Here is a 15,470-nt window from a genome sequence, read left to right as displayed (position 1 = left end):
CTTTTTGCGAATACAGACTAACACGGCTGCTACTCTGAAACTAATTTACAGCAAGTGAGGATCTGGCTCATCATGTCCTTTGCCTCTCCCCCCGGCCCCAAGCTGCATTTATGGCTCTCCAGGTATCCTTGAGTGCTTGACAGCATTTTCAGATGTAATTTAGTCTCTGAGGCTACCTATTTTCCCTGTCAATCTCTTTAATGCACACCTCCACCCTGCCCTCCCACCCCTGCCTTTCAATAGAACACAGATAAGGTGCTGTCGTGGCCAAAAAAGGAGCTTGCAGTTCGAAGGTGCCTGTCACCATAGCACCTCACTCAGAGCTGTGAGATGACTCAGCTGCCATAACTCAGGCTGGGATGTGTCACCCGTGAATTATAACATTTTTGAGTGCAAAGCCATGGGGTTTTTGAAGACAAGACGGGAATGGGGGACAGGAGAGGGGGAGGATATAGAAGAAGGAGAGAAGAAAGAGAGAGAAAAGGGAGAGGGTGGAGTGAATTTTCCAGCACTGAATCCTTCCTTAAAGTTAAAGAAATAAATTAGGGAAACACACCAGTGATGCCACACTGGGCCACTGGTGCCACTGCAATGTATTCCAGCATGCACATACACAAAATATTTATCTCCTCCTCGACCTTTCTTGGCCCATAAAGGCCCTCTCTGGCAGTATTTTTTGTCATAAAAGGAAGCATGCTCCAGTGGTTAGGGTGCTAGTCTGTGACTTGAGAGACCCAAGTTCAATTTCCTGCTCTCCTGTAGATGCCCTATGTGAGGCTAGGCAAGTCATAATCTCATGATGGTATCATGATGGTTAATACTGCAGGCCTAGTCAAATTCCACTCCAAGGAGTAGTGTAAAGGTCCCACATGGAGTTTCAGTAGGGGGTATATTCTAAAGAGCTGTTGCATTCCACCCCACAAGCAGCTGTATGTCTGACTGTTAACTTTTTGGTATGGTTAAGCGCGTTGGGATCCTTTTGGACAAAGGAGGCTTATATAAAGAACAAAGGGCTTTCTATTTAGATAGAACAAAGGATGGTCTTCCTTTGGTACAACAATAAGCATATATTTGGTGCTTAATGACTAGATAACAATGCTGAACATCTCAGGAATAGCATTCCTGAACATGCATTTTCAAACTAGTGCAGAGGACCCAGGAAATGAGTCTGAATTATGCAGTCGCTTAGGGGAAAGGCACCTCCTTTTGATACTTCCTGGACTGTAGTTGCATGAAATGGGCACAGTGGTGATGCATATTTGTACCGGGATTTTAGCCACGGGTTTAGCTATGCCGTTGTGCGTGCACCAATGCAAAGACCTGCTGAAGATACTTTGCACAGACACAGTAAGTTTCCCCTTGTCTGAGGAGGAGTTTGCACAGACCTAGCTACATCAATAGACTGGGAGATTCAGCACTTAAAACTGAGGTCTGTTCTGTGACTGTGATGCTTCAAAGGCAGAGCCTTGCAGTCCCTACCGCCTCCTGCTAATACCAGCTTCAGCATAACAATGGCGGGAGACATTTTTCAGAAGAACGTCAACTCCAATACTGCCAGAGAGGGCCTTTATGGGCCAAGAAAGGTCGAGGAGGAGATAAATATTTGAGGAGAGGGATGAGCTGTCTAAAGTCATGAATGTAAGGAAAAATGTATTGAGTTTTCCTGCTAGCCTCCCTATGGCAATGTATCAGGATCACCGTAGAGTCTTGATTTCTCATAAACTTCCCCCTGACTTCCTGCTTGTTGTGAGAAGTTCTTTCTGTTTCATTTTGCTCTAGGAGTGAAAGGGTGGGGCTCCCCCGAAACACACTTCATTTGTTGTGGGTGCAGGCCAGGGACAGGAAATGAGGAACCTCAGTCCTTCCCAATTTCTGTGTTAAAGGGTTATACTCGGTTAATTCAGCATTAGACCAGGGGGAACCTGGAAGTCAGCAGACTAGGGGCCTCATTCTCCACTGAGAATCATCTCTATCTGGTCTAACAGCACCAGCTAGTCTGGGTCCAAGCTTATTTGAATTCTCAATGGGCATTTGGTTTGATCATGTTTGTGTGATGGCTACCATCATGGTTAACACACCAGGGGTTGAACCAGGAACATTCAGAGCAAAAAAGCACGAGTTGCTAGCACTTGAGCTAAAGAGCAAATGCTAGAGCTAAGGGCTGTAACAGCTGCTATGTGTCAGAGTAGACATAACGGAAGACCCATCCACCCAAAAGTGATTTAGATGACCAATCATGTACCATAGATAGCAAATAGTCTAAGCAAACAATTCATGAACAACCCAGAGGCTGAAATTGTCTCAGCATGAGCTCCTTGAAAAGTTAAAAGGAATGAAAACTTTTGCAAATAGCAGTCCACTCATGACTGAGGGAAAGAAAGGTGTTATACTCAACCAGCTTTAGTGTTGGCTGTGTAAAGTTTTTTATTTATAGGGACTTGCAGAGTAATTACAGTAGTGCCTAGGGACCAGTTGGGATTGAGGCCCCAGTGTGCCAGGGCCAATAGACAGTCCCTGCCTTGAACAGTTTACAGTCTAAATAGATAGGACAGGCTGGGGGTAAGGGAAAAGGGATAGAACATAAAAGCAGAATTCTGTCTTGATGATACTTTAAAGGACCTGTAACTTGTCCTGTGTCCCCAGGTGACTGCGTGGGGGGTGGGGGTGGGCATGGGGGCGAGGGGGGGGGAGTTGCTGTGGGGGAAGAGGAATTTACTTCATAATAAAATCACTGTTTGGAAAATGATCTTTAAAATGGCCTTACCTATGTTACTAATAAAACCTGAGTTCATTTAAAAATGAACCTTTAAAAAACCCCTTCTTTTGTGCCACTGGTGCTGGTTTCCTTCTGGGTTTCTCAGCTTAGAAAACCTGTGGAAAAAAACCCCATGCCAAACCTGTGGAAAAAAAACACAGAAATTGGGCTTGATTTGGCTTAATTGGCTTGTGAGTTACTTGTTGGCTAGTTTTTGGCTTGTAGCTTGTTTGCTTGTTTGGCTTGTAGCTTGTTGCTTCTTTTTTTTTTGATGGCTCTGGGCAAGCAGGGGCAAGAGGGGGAGAAAGTCAGGGGTGCACAGCGGGCCCACCACAGTCCCAGACTGCATGCAGGGGGGATCTAGTCACAGAGTGTTGGGGTTCTTAGGGATTGGCTTGTTTTGGCCTTGTTTTGAAATGGGATTAGCTTGATTTTTGGTTTATTGTGAAAGTCGGGGTGTTTATTTACCGCGTGAAAGTTGGCAACTGTGCTTAAATCAGCTTGTCTTAAAGTGTGGGGCCTGACCCTTAGTGGGAGGGTGCCTGGACAGACTTCCCAATCATTCTTCAGAGTTTCAGCTTACTTTTTTTTTTTTACTTTTTAAAATGAAAGGCCTTGTCTGCGCCCAAAAATTGTACTGCTTTTAACAATAGCAGTATAGTTAAAGAGGTAGCACCCTGCAGTGTGGATGCAGTTATGCTGGTAAAAACGGTGCTTTATATACCTGTAGGGAAGGTGAATAAACTGTACTGGTGTAAGGCAGTCTAGATAGCTTGCATCCAAGTATTGTGAAGGAGCTGGCTGAAGAGCTCTCTCGACTGTTAATATTAACTTCCAGGAAGTCAGGGAAAATGGGGAAGTTTCAGAGGACTGGAAGAAAGCTAATGTGTGTCGATATTTTAAAGGGGTTAACAGGATGACCTGGGTAGTTATAGGCTTGTCAGCCTGACATCAGTCCTAGGCACAATGGAATGACTGACATGAGACTTGATTAATAAAGAATTAAAGGGGGGAAAATATAATTAATGCCAATCAGTGTGGGTTTATGGAAAATAGATCTTGTCAAACTAACTTGATATCTTTTTTGATGAGATTACAAGTTTGGTTGATAAAGGTTATTGATGTAATAGATTTCTGTAAGGCATTTGATTTGGCACTGCTTGCAATTTTGATTAAGAAACTAGTATGATACAAAATCAACATGGCATCCATTAAATGGATTAAAAACTGGCTGATAGGTCTCAAAATGTAATTGTAAACTGAGAATCATCACTGCATGGATGTGTTTCTAGTGAGATCCCACAGGGACCAGTTCTTGGCCCTATACGATTTAACATTTTTATCAATTACCTGGAAGAAATCATAAAATTATTACTTATGAAGCTGGCAAATGATATAAAAATTGGGGAAGTGGTAAATAATGAAGAGGACAGGTCACTTATACATAGCAATCTGGATCGCTCGGCAAGCTGTGCACAAGCAAACATGCGTTTTTAGTATGGCCAAATGTAAAGTCATACATCTAGAAGCAAAGACTGCAGGCCATACTTACAGGGCAGGGAACTCTATCGTGAGAAGCAATGACTCTGAAAGGGACTTGGGGGTTGAGGTGGATAATCAGCTGAACATGACCTCCAGTGAAATGCTGTGGTCAAAAGGGCTAATGTGATCCTTGGATATATAATTAGGAGAATCTTGAGTAAGTAGGTTATTTTACCTCTGTATTTGGCACTAGTGCAACTGTTACCCGGGGTTCTTTCAACCCAAAGCTCCGCAAAAGGTTAGTAAAACACCCCCAACCCTTGATAATTACCAAAACTGAGTGTGGCTCTCGAGTGGCACAGTGGCAGGCTTCCGGTGGCCAAATTTTCCGTCTGCTGGTGGGGACTACAAGATGTATACCGAGGGAGAGTCCAAAAAGAGTCCAACTATCTCCAACTTTTCCCCTTTATTTATACATTAGACATGTCCCTTAAAGAAAACTTGTTACAAGCAGTTTCAGTGGTCCATCAAAAGGTTCCTTCTGATTAGTGATTAACCAGGTGTGGGTTTTTCCAGAGTTTGCAGCCTTGAGGCCCCCAATAGACATTCCTGGGGCATATCCTGCTCTTCTAAAATGCATGTATCAGCCACTTCAACACAATTCTTATCAGGAAGGACGCGGGGTCAAGCTGTTCTCTCTGTGGCATCCAAAGACCCCCCTCCCCTCCTGTCTTGGTTAAGCTAAGCCTGCTGCCTTGGATAATTTACAGCTTGCTGACTTGGCTGCTTTTAACAATAAGCCATAGTGGTTTCAGGCACTTTACTAGTTTGCCAAATGCTGTACACAAATGCTGCTGGAATACTGTGTCCACAATTCAAGAAGGATGTTGATAACATGGAGAGAAGACGTGAGAATGAGTAAAGGATTGGAAAACATGCATTATAATGAAAGGCTAAAAGAACTCATGCGGCCTAATTTAACAAAGACAAGGTTAAGAGGTGACTTGATCACAGATAATAATGGCGAACCAATATTTAACAATGGGCACTTCAGTCTAGTGGACAAAGGTACAAAAAGATCCAATGTCTGGAAATTGAAGCTGGACAAATTCAGGTTAGAAATAAGGCACGCATTTTTAACAGAAAGGGTAATTAACCATTGAACAATTTTACCAGGGGCTGTGGTGGATTCATCATCTTTTGCATTTTTAAAGAAGATTGGATGTTTTTCTAAAAGATGCACTCTAGTTCAGGGGTTCCCAAACTTGGTTCACGGCTTTGAGTGTCTGCAGATACTGCTGCTCGCAGCTCCCTGTGGCCCCGGTTCACCGTTCCTGGCCAATGGGACCTGCGGGAAGTGGTGGCCCGGCCTGCGTCACTTCCCGCAGCTCCCATTGGCCGGGAACGGCGAACCGGGGCCACTGGGAGCTGTGAGCAGCCGTACCTGTGGACACTCAGGTAAACAAAGCATCTCGCGGCCCACCAGAGGCTTAGCCTGAACAAGCCATGAACCAAGTTTGGGAACCCCTGCTCTAGGTCCAACAGTAATCAATTCAAGTAAGTCCTATAGCCCATCATAGATTCCAAGGCCAGAAGAGACCATTGTGATAATCTAGTATGACTTCCTGTATAACACAGGCCAGAGAACTTCTTCAAAACAGTTCCTCTAAGTCAGAGTAGTAGGTCAGACTGGGTGATCACAATGGTCCCTTCTGGCCTTATAATTTATGAATAAATAACTGCATCCACACTTGGGGTTGTACCAATTTAACTATTTCACACTCTAGAAAAATCACACTCTTAACCAAAATAGTTATATGGACCAAACCTGTGTATAGACAAGGCCTAAGTCTCTAGTTGTTGTGGTTGCAAAGAAAAACTTAAAAACATGATTAAAGTGTCACTGATGCAGTGTTGCTTGTCTGAGTTTGCAGAGAGCCTGAAACAATAGCACCGAGGTGAGAACTGACTTGACTCATTCTTTTCAGTGCATGCCATAAAAATACCAATGGTGATACTTTAAATTGCAACATTGTTAACTCTTTCACTGCTCATCCAAACATGTAACAAAGGAGAGGGCATGTCATGAAGATCTGCACAATGGATTCGGAGTGACTAATCATTCTGGGTGGGCCTTTAACACCACATGGTGGATGTTGCTGGGGGATGGAGCTGATTTCTTCTTCCAGGTTTGTGGGGTGGTGGGAGGGACCTTCAACTTTCAACATTAGGAAAACACTGGCTTAGCTGTTGAAAGGATGGCCTTGACTCAGCAAACGCTTACTCATGTGAGCAGTCCCAAGGAGTTCCACAGGACTACACGGATGGGTAAAATTATTCACATGTGTGAGTATTTGCAGATTCAGGGCCTCGACTAGTCAATCTCATGTATGTTGATTACCTCTCTCTGTCTGACTCCCCTGCACTAAAGCACTGAGGTTGGTTTAAATTATTTTAAATTCATTCTCGTTGACATTTATGTAGGGTGTTAAACCATGATATTATTAGGTTTTGTTTTAAAAAAAGAGACTAGACTGAGGCTGCAACTCTGGCTTGTTTTCTGCATGGCAGGGTTGGCAAAAGAGAGACTCAGACTGTATCCCCTGATTCCCCTGCCGCCAGTGGATTAAAAAAAAAGTAGCTCTAATTTTCTAAGTACCCATCAGCTGAATTCCACAGCATCAGTCGCAGACACCTGGAAGAAAATGTTAGACGCTGCCAGCATCACTAATTTGGCTCCTTTCATTTGCAGACGGCTCATTTTCCTAATTTATCCGTGTGTGTGTCGCCCACTAGGAATGACTTGCCTGTGGAAGATTGCCCATCTGGCTCCATTTGTCACGCTGCACAGTAGCTTGACAAATGCCAACCAGATGGAAAATTCTGCCCGGAAGTTCACACTTCACTGGTGAATCACGTAGCTGAGAGCTATGATGCTCTTGCAACATCCATGGGAGGAAGTGGTGCGAGCCCTGGAGGAGCCCATATATAGGGCTCCAGTGCTATAGCCATGGAGAGGTATCCCAAGATGAGTGCAGCTTCCATCTCTCTGACTCCCCTCTTCTGGGTGGTTTGTGTGTATGACTATGACTCCCACATTGGTGTTTGGCAGTGCAGGCACACTGAGAATGGGGCCAGTTTTCAGGAAATTGGGGAATCCTTTGAGTAACCCGTTAATGAGCAGACAACATCAAGTTATCTGTGTCAAGGGTGTTGTGCTGAGCTGCTTCTAGACTGCCTCCTTTTTGCATCTTCTCTTTGTAACCATGCCCACAGATCTCAAAATCCCTTGAAGATATGTAGTTTCCGTTGGTCCCAAGGAGGAAAGCAGGAAGACTTTGGAGACCCATACATTAGGTGTGCAATAGCTTCTGCAGATTCTGGTCCAAAATTCATTACCAACCTTACAGAATTTCAGGTTTCCATTGTTAAGAGCCATTTGCCTTCCACAGAGGGCATGCAGAACAGTGCCTGGACAAAGGCTAACCCGCCCTAATTAGAGAAAAGAATCTTTGTTCCTATTTAAACCCATTTCATGGGATTTTTCCTTTCTTTTCCTTTTTATTTGTCTGGACAAGCTGAAAGGGGCTTTAGGTTGAAGTCCACCCTAATTCTTGGACCTTACACAGAAGTTATGTATGTTTAGTTCAGGTGAAAGGTGTTGATCTGACAGTTCTGGATCCTGCTGTATCTGCAGAAGCAATACGGGGAGAAGGCAGCAGGGTAAGCTTCCTTCTGCCAACCCTGTCCTGGAAGTGTCATCGTTAAGCAGGCATTGTAGTACAATCTCCATGGTCCATTTGGTTCTTGATCCCTCTGCTAAGACTTGTCAACCAGGAGGTCAATTAGCACAAGTGCAGTGGTTTTTGTGATGTGAACACCTGGGCATTGGTAGTTGAAATGAGACTCACCAAGTTATTAGACATAGCCCACCAAACAGTGATGGGAAATGGTGGTATTCAATCGCTACCGACCCATGAAACATGCACCATGTAACTTGAAAGCTCCATATTCCCTTACCAATTGGCTGGGCCATTCATCTTCACATTCACCTCAAAACATCCCTCTTCCCTTTTCTAGAGTCTCTGATCAACGCTCCTTGAAAAAAGCGTATCCTGCTCTGTTGTTCCCAAAGCTAATTTACAAAACCAGTGCATTATCAAAGCCTTTAAAGCTTTTAATTAGCTTGGTTTAAATTGACCTAGTGAAATGGGTAAGAGCATCAATGAGCAGAAGGCGGCTAAACTGGGAACAGCAACAGCAGGCCCATTTCCCACCAACTCTTTCTTGCAGCAACACTACACAACTGTTTATAGGAGGAATTGAAGAAAATCATATCCAGGTGAAGCATCAAGGGTGATGTAGGTGGTGAGAATGCAGTAACCTAAGTTCAAATTTGTTTAGGGTAATGGAGTTGCCAGCCCCACCCTTGAGCAAAGTGCTGTGGGATCTTCAAGAGTTACAGGTAGAACTAGTTGAATAACTGGTATTTTGGTTCTATGACTGTTCAAAAACATTGAAAAAATGGTTTGGTTTAGGATGAACCAAATCTGAATTTTTTCACAATTTCTAGTGAATTGAAAAATTCCAGTGTGGGTTTGTTCCAGAGAAGGGATTTGAACTTTTGTCTACATCATGAGTCCATTGAGTGTCCACCGAGAAATGGGGTATTGTCCAAACCAGCTTGACCACTTGGTATGGAATCAGGTAGTAGGCAGTGGTTTGATTGTCCACAACAATGAGTTCCACAGATCCATTCATGCACCAAAGTCCTGCTGGCAGCGTGTAGATGGGTGTAACTGACAGATGCTGATGTACTTGTACTCCCAAGTGTAGCCTTCTGAAGCCATCCCCCACCCATGTCACAAGGTTACCTGTCCATTGCGTTAGCCGCAGGCTCACCTCTGCCACCCTCTTCCACCCCGTTGCAATTGCAGATAGCTGTTGTGCCAGGAGCTCATTGATTTGCTGCTGCAATTTCACATTTTGGCTTATCAATTGCTTGGTTACCCAACTGTCCCCCAGGTTCCATACTCCCAACCCTGTGGTTCCTGCTCCCCACAAATCCCTTTTCCAGTGACAGTTCCATGCATGTCCCCTCACCCACCAATTAAATTGTTGCTTCAGCCCTTCTATGTATGTACTGCAATTAGGGTGTAGCCGGTCCACCCACCATTCTCTGGGGTGTACCACCCATGTAATGGACTGAAAGGACACAATGAAAAGTGCTGGTTGCACCAGCTCCCACAGTGGCTCCCACATGTTCGCCCATCAGGGGATATTCCTGACTCTAGGGTGTGGCCAGCTTAGATCAGGATTTTTCCAGCTTGGCATCCATAATACCTGTAGGGTTACATTAACAGCAAGAATTGTGATTAGCAGCAACGATTGTTCCATCCCAGGCCAGGGAGTCCTTGGTTTCCCTTCATGGGTAATATGCATGCAACATAATTTATCCATCCTCCTTCTTAATCCCCATTCTGTGCCTTTTTATTTGCATGCAATGAACCCATTTTTACCCTCCATTCTCCTATAGCAGCAGGCTGGGCCCCAATTGGTCAAGGACTAGGTAAGGGCCCTCTATTTAGGAGCTGGGAATAGATAGTGGTGTCCTGGAATCCGGTACATCACGTGATCTCCCACCTTGGGTAGACCAGGCTCTCCAGGCAGATTATAACATGCGTTGACTATATGTGTTAACCCTCCTTGTACAATATCCACCAAAACAACAGTAATAACAAGACAAAACACAAAACACACAACACAAACTTTGTTGCGACAGTAGACCCACAGTGTTCTGGGTTGCTCTTCCACCAGCGCCAGCTTGTCTGAAGAGCGTCTGCAAAACAAAAGAAACATTTCCCAGCTCCCTGGCTGGGGACAGATTATTGCTTAACAATACCCCATCCTTTTACCAGTCTTGCTGACTGCAGGAAAAACAGAGGAATTACCTCCATACTTTCCTTGTTTCATTCTCTAGGCACACTAGTGAATTATCCCACTGTTCATTCATGAGGTTGTGAACCTCAGTTTCCCCTCTTGTACAACAGACCAGTTTGTAATGGTTTTTCTACTGTGCCAAGCTTTAAGGTTATTCACAGGTAATAGCTGAGAGGCGGTATTACCATGAAACCTTTGACATGAGATTTGCTTTCAATTACCATTTTTAGCTTGCTTAAAATTTCCCCCTCAAAATCACACACATTATCCATTATTACAGGATTACTCACTAGCTTTTATCCCAAGGTTTAACATTATGACAGTTTGACTACTCAGAACCCCCTCAAGGCTCAGTGTTTCTCACATTGCTTTTTGTACATTTCACCCCTGCCTTTGATTCAGAGGTACACTGTCTTAACTTTTTGTTCCCCTTCTGCAGTTCTTAGCTGCTATTTATTACCAAAAAAAGGGTCCAGAATCTCTCCCCATTCTCCCAGTTCTGGCTGCCCCAGACAGGACCACATTCTCTGGTCCTTATTTAAAAAGATATTAAACTCTATTTAAAAAAACCTGGAAGGTACCCAAAGCATTAAATGCTAAACACCAAAGCCACATCACACTAGTTACTCAGATCTGGCACGAGGGTCTGTCAGTGTTGCAACTTTGAATGAGAGATTCAAATGAAGTTTTAATGCCCTTGTTTTTTTAATTAAAAAAGACAAAACAACTCAACCCAATTTATCTTAAACCTAGAAACAGGATTTTACAAACCATGAGTGTTGGTTTAGATCCTTAAACCCTTACATAATTACACACACACACTCAAATTCTCTTTTGCCTAACACCCCTTGCACAGCTTTCATTATTTTTACACAACTGTACCCAGATTACATTCCCATCGTATACAATCGGAGGCAATCAAGATAAAAAATTTCAACGAAATCCAGCAGACTTCCGTCATGCTTTTCCCAAAACCAAACAAACATTTCACATGAATATTTACAGTGCTCTCCATTAAAACTTCAGAAAAACCAAAGTGTGAGAGAGGGGGGGTAGAGTGGAAAGCAACCAATTAACCCTGTGAAGTTATTTTAAAGTACAGGCTAACAGCAGCAAATTAAATAAACTGAGGAGGCGGAGAAAAAGGAAGAAGAAGAAAAGGATATAGTTAGCTCTGAGCAAAGGGTAGGGCTCCCTAAGTTTAAACAGTTGGGCACCCCTTACTCCTAGAGTTTTTATCCTGGCTCTGAGAGAAGAGTGGGGGTTGTTACCCACTCCTGCAAACCCTGAATTTGTTCCCCCCATTGTCTATTGCTTTTGTTTGCACCCCAAATGAATTACAGGGGAGCCCTTCTTCATTGCAGTTAACTGCTTCCAAGCAAATCCATGAGTTAAGGGGCTCACTGTCTGCTTTTTTCCACTTTGAAACTTTTTTTCCCTTTACTTCCCAAGAATCAAGTCACAGCTCCCATCTCTTAAGGTGGTCTGTTAACTCTGCTTCTCACTCCACAAACCCTGTAGTGCCAAATTATCTTTAGCCAGCCCTAACTGTAATTTACAATCCTCCAGTTGCCTGTGCTGGAGTAGCACCAAACTTGGAAGATTACTGGCAGCCTCCCATAATGCTGTTTTTACTTCAAACCTCTTACAAGCGGTCTTAAATGCCTCCTTTCCCTGGAGGGCATCCTGTCCCCATGGGCACAGACCTCCTTCCACTACCCATTTACCAAGGAGGGCGAGCTCTTCAGCCAACCCCCATCTCTCTGGGTCCCATAATACCATCCCCATTTCCTTTTTAATCTCATCCCAGGTTGACCCCCACATCTGGAATGGGCCCTGATTCTTCCGTATCCACTTATCCAAAAAGACCATTACCCCAGCTTGCAAGAACCCGCAACTACCATCATGAGAGCCCGCCATACCCCCTCCAAGCAGCTGCGTGGACTGTTGGGGAGGGGAACTTACCTGGCTACAAATTGCCTGTCCAGCATGATGCATCTAAGTCATGGCATCAAGGGGTTAGAGGGCTTTCCCTTCACCCTCTCCTCTGGTTCTTGTCACGCAGACAGAAAGCAGAAGACAAGAAGTCTGAAGTGCAGACAAGGCGAAGTTTATTGGGATTAGTTCCAAACAAGCATATCCAGAGCTCTACACACTGGCAGAGTCTGTTTCCCAGTGTTTCCTTCCCAGCTCTAACACCACAGAGTATTTACTCTATGTCCCCCTTCCTAGCTCTAATGCTGCAGAGCCTTGCCTGCCTGCCTACGTACGTACGTACGTACGTACGTACATACATCCCTCCTCCTGCTCCTCCTCCTTCCCCATTCTCATTTCCCATTCCCCATTTTCCCTATTCCTCCCTCTTAGCAAGCCCAAATATAGCTGCAATACTCGCCTACAGCCCCACCCCTTACAACTTAGGGTCATGTTCTATTTTGGGTCTGGGGTCTTCATCCCACCCCTTTTGTACTCCATGGGAGAAATAAGGAGTGAGGTTGTGCTGTGGTTGGGGACAGACATTTCTTTGGTCTTTGTGTTTTATACCTCCCTCACAAGCCCGTTTACCACTCCCGACTTGTTGCTTGACTTTGCCTTGAGATAGGGTGTAACAGGGTGCTGGCCAGAAGGCCCTGAGCCAAGCCCCTGTTAACCTAGCTCCAATTAAGGAGGATTAATTGGGGCTGGCTGAGTATGCCACGCCTAATTGGTGAAAGAGGAGCCCCTGTGGGTCTTATTAGCCAGGGGGCAATATAAAGCTGGCAGACAGGCAGGAAAGGATTGGGTCATAGGCTGGGTATCCCTGCTGGCTAGAGAAGTTAGCTGTCCCCCAAGTTGCTGGTTTACACCCACCTGTAAATGGAAGGTGGTGGGAGCTGACACTGTTAATAAAAGAAGCACTTGTGATTGCACTTGGAGGAGGTCTCTGACTGATTGGTGCAAAGGCCTCGTTACATGTGGGGGCTCGTCCGGGATCCAAGAGCCAGCAAATGTGGTTGGCAGCCCGATCATGGAGGAGACCCTGCAATGGTTGGTCAAACAGCAGGAGCAGAGGCAGAAGGCCCTGCAAAGTTTTCAGCAGTCCCCCCAGGCTGAGAGACAGGCCTTACTCATCTGGCAAGCTGAGCAACAGCAGATTCTGCAGGACTTCATATGGGAGCAGACCGGCATGCAACAGCAGCTCCTGCAACAAGTGGTGAATCCTGTGGCAGGGGAGGCACCCGACCGCCAGGCTGGGGACTCTGTAAAGTGAGCCTGGCGGATGATCTAGACGCCTTTCTTGGGATCTTTGAGCAGGTAGCCACTGGCGCTGGGTGGGAGAGGGCAACCTGGGGCCTCCGACTGGCTCCATACCTGATGGGAGAGGCTCAAGCGGCCTGTATGGCCTTGAGCGACAAGCAAGCCCAGAACTATGAGGCGGTGAGAGTGGCCATTCTAGACCGGGTGGGCCTGTCGATGGAGCGGTACTGCCAAAAGTTCTGGGCAGCCCGTTGGATGGTGGGGGTGTTGCCCCGGGCATATGCCTGGAGACTAATGGACTGGGCCACCCACTGGCTGAGGCCGGAGACGTGCACAGTGGGAGAAATGATAGACACATTGGTCCTAGAACAGTTGCTGCAAAGCCTCCCCGAGAACATACGCATCTGGGTGAGGCGTCACCAGCCTGGTACCGTCAAGGCAGCTGTCGGGCTGACCGAGGAGTATATCGAGGCAGAGGGTCCCCAGAGGGAGGACTGACCCCGGAAAGAAAAGGAGTCGGGGAAGAGACTGGTGGAACCTTTTCCCAGGAAAGGCCCGGAGAGAAAGGGGGAGCCCCGAAGAGCACCCGAGAGGCCTGCCATGCTTGTTTGCTGGCAGTGTGGGAGACCTGGACACACAAAATGTGATAGCCCACTCACACTCCATTATCAGGGCAGAGTTTTGTGGCTGGACTCAAGTTGGGGGGGGGGGTGGAAAAAGGGGCAGAAACTGTCCACCATCCCAGTGAGGATTGGGAGGAACCCCCAAAAAGGCCTGATAGATACTGCATCAGCCTGTTCGCTGAGGGGCGGATGGTGAAGCCACACTGGCTGATAGCAGGGGCAAGGATGGCCCTCAAATGTATTCATGGGGACAAGAGGTCCTGCCCGGTGGCCCAGGTACCCCTTGAAGTAAGGGGCCGCTTCAAATGGAAGCGGGTTTGGGTACTAGAGGGGTTACCATACTGGTTGTGTTAGGTAGGGACTGGGGCCCACTACCTAGAAGAAAGAGGAGGGGTGCCCTGAAGGAGGGGGCTGATATCCCTAAACGGAGGATCCCAAATGGGGAAGACAAGCCAAGTCCCAGAAATAGCAAAGAGGAGACTCCTAGACAACAGAGTCCAAAGCAGGCAGACCTGTGTGAAGGGTGTATGGGGGAGCTGGCCAGTCTGAGCCCCTTAGAAGGGGAATGGGGGCAACTGGAGCACGCCACAACACTGCTCCCCAGGGAAGGGACCCAGAACCCACTGGGTGGTGTGGGGGAAACTGAGGCACAGGGATGGTGGGATGGATCCTGATTCCCTACCAAAAGTAAAGGGGGAACAGGGGAAGGAACACCTGCTGGTGTGTGGCTGGTGTGATGACCTGCGGGAGAGGTGGAACTATGGGGGCAGCAGTGTACATTTTGCAGGAGGGGGATGGAGAAAACCCAAGGAGAGGATGCCAGGGATCACCTGGCCAAGAGCGGGGAACTTCCCCAGAGGAGCCCTCCGGGCGGAGAGGCTGAGGTTGGCCCGACCTCGCGGCTCTTAAGAGGGGAGGCAAATAACAGGGTGCTGGCCAGGAGGCTCTGAGCCAGGCCCCTGTTAACCTGGCTCCAATTAAGGAGGATTAATTGTGGCTGGCTGAGTATGTCACGCCTAATTGGTGAAAGAGCACTGGCAGGCCTTATTAGCTGGGGGGCTATATAAAGCTGTCAGGAAGGAAAGGGAGTCATGACAGGCTGTGCATCCCTGTTGACTGGAGAAGCTCGCTGTCCCCCTGGTCCATAACTGTCTGTAAATGGAAGGTGGTGGGAGCTGACACTGTTAATAAAAGAAGCACTCGTGATTGCACTTGGAGGAGGTCTCTGACTGATTGGTGTGAGGGCAAGCGAAGGCCTCATTACACGGGGTTGAGGCAATCTTACAGTAACACTTTAACTGCCCTTATCTGTTCCCATTGTACTAACGAATCCAGCTGATGAGGCAGAAGCAACATCAGTGTCTTTATCCCTTGTTTACACAGTTTGGTAGATGAGTCTCAAAAAGTCAACCCCAGAATTCTATTCCAGGCTA

General features: G+C 46.3%; 1 long non-coding RNA gene across 1 annotated transcript; it reads right to left on the bottom strand.

Annotated features, from left to right (window-relative positions):
- Positions 1-7,677: 7,677 nt before the first annotated feature.
- Positions 7,678-12,267, bottom strand: LOC119859158. Its single transcript, XR_005294118.1, has 3 exons — positions 12,143-12,267; positions 10,029-10,076; positions 7,678-9,580 (listed from the first exon to the last, which is right to left on the bottom strand). It is a non-coding gene; the product is annotated as an uncharacterized LOC119859158 (long non-coding RNA).
- Positions 12,268-15,470: the final 3,203 nt, after the last annotated feature.

The sequence above is a fragment of the Dermochelys coriacea genome, chromosome 7 (assembly GCF_009764565.3).
Source record: "Dermochelys coriacea isolate rDerCor1 chromosome 7, rDerCor1.pri.v4, whole genome shotgun sequence".
NCBI lineage: Eukaryota > Metazoa > Chordata > Testudines > Dermochelyidae > Dermochelys > Dermochelys coriacea.
Note: the sequence above shows the minus strand (reverse complement) of the source record. Positions and strands in the feature narration are given on the sequence as shown.